This window comes from Perissodus microlepis, chromosome 2 (assembly GCF_051167445.1).
Source record: "Perissodus microlepis isolate ML-2025 ecotype Zambia chromosome 2, ASM5116744v1, whole genome shotgun sequence".
NCBI classification, from domain to species: domain Eukaryota; kingdom Metazoa; phylum Chordata; class Actinopteri; order Cichliformes; family Cichlidae; genus Perissodus; species Perissodus microlepis.
The window spans coordinates 34,838,842-34,845,678 of record NC_140462.1 but is presented as its reverse complement, the minus strand read 5'-3'; the positions used below and the strand labels follow the sequence as shown (position 1 = coordinate 34,845,678).

General features: G+C 41.4%; 1 long non-coding RNA gene across 1 annotated transcript; it reads left to right on the top strand.

Moving 5' to 3' along the window:
• The first annotated feature begins 831 nt into the window (after positions 1–831).
• On the top strand, positions 832–5,030 carry LOC146393041 (uncharacterized). Its single transcript, XR_014797246.1, has 2 exons — positions 832–1,209; positions 1,495–5,030. It is a non-coding gene; the product is annotated as an uncharacterized LOC146393041 (long non-coding RNA).
• Positions 5,031–6,837: the final 1,807 nt, after the last annotated feature.

Below are 6,837 nucleotides of genomic sequence, written 5' to 3'. Positions count from 1 at the left end.
TTCTGCTGTCCCTTCTGCGGTCTCCTGCTGCAGACGCTTCTGTGCAGGGAAACTGCTACATGTTATGTCACCGATCCCTGCCACGTCGCGTGTCTAACGACCCGGCAGGGCCTGCTGAGTACAGTGGTGGTGGAATCAGCCCGACCGGACACTCCTATATGCCACTTTGACCTTTTTATTCCGTCAAATTTTGACCGATTTCCACCAAGTCCAGAACCGTTGGTGCTATCGACATGGGGTCTTCACCAGGGTGTCCGGAGGACCCAAAAACCCACCCGTAGACACTACTTTCATCCCTCTACGACACTTACTTTTCGAGTTATTCCATTTTATTCCGTCAACTACTGGCTATTACCCCCTAACCTATCATTTAAACCTCATCATACCTGCAGTGGGCCACTGGAGGGAGACAAATCACCAAGCACTGAAATTCAAATTTTGCACTGCACACCTCACAGTGTCTGTGTGTGTGTGTGTGTGTGTGTGTGTGTGTGTGTGTGTGTCTGTGTGTGTGTGTGTGACAGACAGACAGACAGAGAGACAGAGAGAGAGAGAGAGATACAAATCAAAAAGCACTGAAATTCAAATTTTGCACTGCACACCTCACAGTGTCTGTCTGACTGTGTGTCTGTGTGTGTGTCTGTGTGTGAGTGTGTGTGTCTGTGTGTGAGTGTGTGTGTCTGTGTGTGTGACAGACAGACAGACAGAGAGAGAGAGAGAGAGAGAGAGAGAGAGAGAGAGCGAGAGAGAGAGATACAAATCAAAAAGCACTGAAATTCCAATTTTGCACTGCACACCTCACAGTGTCTGTCTGACTGTGTGTCTGTTTGTGTGTCTGTGTGTGTGTGTGTGTGTGTGTGTGTGACAGACAGAGAGAGAGAGAGAGAGAGAGAGAGTGACACTTGCTGTGTATTTAAAAAACAAGCACTCAAACAAACGAAAGAGAATGACAGAAGGCGATTGCACTGTTTGTGGCAACCGACGATGCCTTGCTCTCCCCTTGTACAGTGCGTCGTGAAGGCATGTGTGGACCAGGAAATGAGAGGAACAGGAGCCACAGAGCGTCAGCGGCAGACATCCAAGCTGCACAGGGCACACGCGGCGCCACGCAGAATAAATGACGTTCCTGAGGCGCAGCCCAAGGCCAGCCACCCGCTGCCTCCTCGCCTCCTCCTCCCGGGACCTTTGAGGAGCACCCCCCAGCCACAGGTACTCATTCCAATGTTACACAATGGCCCAGCATCACAGGCCATCTCCTCACATTGAAATCTCTCCTGATTTCTGTTGCTTTTCCCTCATCTCTGAGCCGCTGTGTGTGTGTGTGTCTGTGTGTGTGTCTGTGTGTGTGACAGACAGAGAGAGAGAGAGAGAATGATTGACACTTGCTGTGTATTTAAAAAACAAGCGCTCAAACAAACGAAAGAGAATGACAGACGCAGAAGGCGATTGTACTGTTTGCGGCAACCGACGATGCCTTGCTCTCCCCTTGTACAGTGCGTCGTGATGGCATGTGTGGACCAGGAGATGACGCAGTGCTCCAAAGGCCTGGTTCTGCTGTCCCTTCTGCGGTCTCCTGCTGCAGACGCTTCTGTGCAGGGAAAGTGCTTCCGAAAAAGGTTTGCAGCTCTATCTCCAGATAGGAGGGTCTGACAAAGACACGGCGGGCACCCTTGGAGTCGGGGAACGATTCTGCATCCGTGGACGCATCACACGACCGTTCTCCAACTACTGCCCCATCCTGCAAAGGTACTCTGAACCATGCCATGTTGGGCACCTGCGGATGCGCCCGGACACGAGCAATGCAATGACAGTGGAACCAGGCCCTCTGCACCTTCCTTTCTCCCATTGGGACCGTTTTGTCCCATCCTTTTTGGTCCCATTCGCCATATCTCCAGAACCGAAGAAGCCATCGGCGTGGGCTCTTCGCCACAGCGTCCGGCACCAACCAAAACCCCCACCTAGACAACTATATCATCCAGATACACTTCACAATTTCTGACTCCATGTAACACAGTGTTCATCAGCCGCTGGAAGGTGGCTGGGGCATTTCTTAGCCCGAACGGCATGACGGTATACTGCAAAAAATGGTCAGGCGTAACCACTATGCCCCGTATACCCAACACAGACCCTTTTACTATGGCTACAATGGCGGCTACTACTGAATAGGTGTTTGACAAGCGGCAGACGCGTCCAAATTCTATTCGTCGAGTTATCGTTTCTGTATCATCAGGACATTTTTCATTTTAACTGCAGTCCTGTGTTTTACATCTACTAATAAGAAGCATCTTTTTTTGTACATATACAATAGTTTACCCTTATTACACATTTTCTTAGTTGTCTAAATTCTTTCTGTCACCAACAAGACATTTTAAATTTCAGATTTCAAAGTTTGTATTTTGTGCTCTAAAGTTAAAATTAAAGTGTTGACTGTTATTTTAATTTCTCATCTGTGTTCCCCGCGTCTTGACGCCTCCTGAAGAGCATGATGATTAACATAGCCAAGGCGATTATGAAACACGTCAGGTTTACAGATGAATAATAACAATAATAATAATAAATGTGAGATACTATCTCTACATGAGTGTCTCCTGCAGTTAATATGTAATACACAGATGAAAGATGAGGTGAGATATCTAGGCATTATCTCTTGTCATTTGAAAGATTAACTACTAACAGAAAATAAGAATATCTCAATAATAGACTTAGAATTTTCTATTCTAAGCCAATTTTAAAAAGGTGCCTGCAGATTCTTTGGGAGAATTTGGACAGTCTGTCTGACATCTGCATTGACTCATATTTGTTTAACAGCCCGGGTCTGCGCTCAGGTGTCGCACTTTGGATAAATAAGAGCCGCTAAGCAGCTTAGCAGTAAATGAAATGCGCAGAGAAGTCTGACGTGAAAGCCGTTTCTCAGTAGTCAAGTACGCGAGTCCGTACAGCGCAATCGTTTGACAATGTACTTGATGACATTTCTGTTACAGAGTTTTTACTGCCACCCCCTCTTAATTTAAATATGAACAGAAATTACACAGATAATTTAAAAATGTATCTTAAGCACGTTGGGACCATTAGCTTACATGTTTTCAGTTTTCAGTTTTATTTGTCATATGCAAGTTAGCACAGGGTCAACATTGCAATGAAATGTGTTTGACGAGCAGCAGTCACTCAGCAGCATGATACAGTAGGAGAAAATGTAATAAAATAAAATAATAAGAAAATAGAAAAATAGTAAGGAGCAAAATATTAGAGAGACATGGTAAAAGAGAAAAGATGACTAAATATATATATGTATCTATAAATATAAATATATGTACACTAGTGATTAAATAAGAAAATCTTGAAAAGAAATATGACGGGAGGGCAGATGGGATATTGCACAGGAATGAGCAGCAGAAAATTACAGTATTGCACTTTTAAATATAAATATCAATGACAATAAAGTGGAGTGACCAGTGCAGATTAAACATTACATGTATTATGAAACAGATGGTTTGGCGACAGTGGTCCAGGTAAATGCTACATGGACACCTGATCAGAGGACAAGGGCTTAAAAGGTGTCTGTGTGTCTGTATGTTTATATAATTGTACATATGGAGGACAGATAGCTGCATCGATATGTTGATCATCAATGACCAGCAATTAAGGGAGAGATACCAAATGACAGTTTGCACAAAGATGGCATTACATCCCAAGCCTCCACCGTCCCAGTAACAACAGATTACCACGGAGAATATGGTTTTCAGCTGAGATTTCAGAAGGCTGGTAAAGCAAAGATAAATACATAAATAAATAAAAATAAAAATAATAACAATAATGAAAATGTCATTCTGCCTCATTCAAAATGTCCTAAAACCATACTGGCTGATCAGTTACTGTACAGTGAGATACCGTTTTCTTACTCAAGCACATAAAGGTTGGCTAGATTATAAGAGCGAAAGGTGAGCAGTGAAGCTGTTAGCGTGTTACTTGAAATCATAACAAATGCACTTTATAAAATAAATGCCTAAAGGTTTTTCAGAAATTATTACATAGAATAACAAAGCCATACTTTTACATATACTGAAAACAAAAAAAGCTTTATCTTAAATGTACATAGTATCAGGGTAGGGGAGCTTGAAAGGAGCATGAAGGGTTTATATTCTCGATTTATTGGTCCTTTCCCAGTGGAAGCAAAGTCAAAATCCTGTTACCGTTCAGCTGGTTCTGCCTCTTAACGTGAAGGTGCATAATATTTTTCATGTCTCCCAGGTGAGGCGAGTTTGTGCAGAAATAAGTTGACAACCGCTGTAGTGTGTGACAGAATTATTACATCTTTCAATTATTGTTTATTCTGTTCATTATAGAATCAGCTACTGTTCTACCAGACCTGAGAAACATGTTTTGTCCCGTCCTTTTTGTTCCGATTTGGCATATCTCCAGAACCTCAAAAGCCATCAACAGCGTTCAGTGGGACGTTCAGTGGGTGTCGTTCACTGGCTCATTCAGTGTCGTTGAGTGGGTGTCGTTCACTGGCTCATTCAAATGACATTTTGCAAAAAGACGGCATTACACCTCCAGCCTCCACTGTTCCGGTTACGACAGATTACCCTGGCGAATGTGGGTTTCAGCTGAGATTCCAAAAGTCTGGAACAGCAAAATCAGTGACTTCAACTTGGTGGGGAAAATGCAAAGCAAACATGTGGTCGCAAATTTTGAAGCCACCCTGATAACCTTCTCCCACCAACGATGTGGAGATCCAAGCCTTTTAGATCCAGTTAAAATCAAGACACTTAAAACAATGATAAATGCAAAGACTGGTAACAGCGCTAAGAACCATAAAGCAAGAGAATTTTTAAAAAACTGTGAGAAATAAACTAGGCTCTGCCCATGACTCAATCTTTGCCTCTCTTCCTACCTCATCTCCTCTCACTCCATCTGCTGTCCATCTGAGAAAAAGGCACAATTTGCTATTGCATTAATCTATTATTTAAATTGTCTACATTTAACAACTCTTCACCTAATCCACAATAAAGTAATGATAAAAACTGTTATGGAACCTAGAAATTGTATTTGTTATTGTTTTTATACTTGGATCTGTTGTGCCAAAGTACGTATCCCCGACAGAATTTGTTTCCCCTGTGCTGGGAGCACGCAGGAGGTACTGATGTTTTCATTTTGTGAAAAAGTGAAAAATTAGTATCGTTACATTACCATTCAGTTTGAGGGTTACAACAGAAAATTTTATATATATATATATATATATATATAATTATTATTATTATTATTATTATTATATCTAAAATTATATATTTATTGGAAAAGCCGACGTAGGACAGTTTTCCAATTTCATTGTACTACTGTACTATGTATGACTGTGCAATGACAATAAAGAGTTATCTTATCTTATCTTATCTCACGAGGTATCAGATGGGATTATTTTAATAAACCATTAACATTTTGGCTGATAACTATTTTTATTCTCCTGTAACTTTACTCTATAAAGAGCTAAATCCTCCAAAGTTTCAGGAGTAATGCGTCATAATAAGAAGTGTTTGTGAACGAAAAATCAGCAATGTGGGCTACTGTTTGTCCGTGATTTTCACAGGGGGAACAAATTGTGGCAGGATCAGCCTGATATTATTTGTATCCCACTATAACTTCGTTGTATAAAGAGCTAACATCTCAAAAATGTCAGGAGTAGTTAGTCATTATGAGAAGTGTTTGTAAAATTTGCCGCAGACATCCATGTGATCAACAACAGACACACATCATTCCCCTTCGTGGTCTAAACAAATCAGAGATAGTCAGGGGCGGGACCTCTGTAAATGTCCTTGGTCCAGCTGAAAGTGCAGGTGGATAGAGAAAGGTGAGTAGCTTCAATGAAGCGATACCGATTCATTAAATCCTGAATTGAATGAATATAAATGTCTTTTACCAGAAACGCCAGAATCTCAGGTTAAAGCTCTCAAAACTATTTCAACAACAACCAGCAAATGAGAGCAGGAAACGCATTCCACACGAAGACGTAAACACAGAGCGGACCGACGCATCAGAATTAGCTTAGTCGCCGTGGGGGCTGAAAGCCAAAAGCTCACTAATTCTGATTCGTCGTGTCTGAATCGTCTTTACGTCTTTTTTGCGCAAGATTCTGGGCTGCAGGTTTTGTCTCTCTTCAACCAAAATTCACTGGGCCAGCAGCAAAAGAAGAACCAAACTACGCTTCACATTTGATAAATATCGTCATTAATTCCCTCTTACTTTTGCTGTTTTGCTTCCAACACGATAAAAACCACAGTTCATGCACAGCTCTCGCTTTGTACTTCAGGAAAAGTTTCCCATCTCAAACATCTGTTTTCCGCATTACTCATTCACTTATTACCCATCAGTCTACCGTTGTTTATAGCGCTGGCGGCCGCTGTCTTTTCTTTTCTTTGTACTTAAATGACCTCGGACAAGAAAGCTTAATTTCTGCTGTTCAATACTGAAGAAATTTAAACTTTTTCAAATTAGGTATAATTGCAGAATATTTTTAAGGTTATCTGCTATAAAATCCATGCCAGGAAAATCTCCTTCATGTTTTTTTTGTATTTTATTATCAGTTACTTTGACACAACGGCATGTGCTGTGATGTTCACATCTCTGATAAAGTTTAGTGTCAGTACTGATAAATGATCAGAATTATAAGACTTCTCACTGTCTGAGGAAAAATTGCACCAAATCGAATCTGGACCTTGTGAATCGGAATCAAGTGGATTATAGAAATCAGTGATGATACCCAGCCCTAGTGAATATCCTAGGACCGACAGAAGTGGATATAACTGACCGTGGGCAATGAGAAAAGATGAAAAGAACGATTGA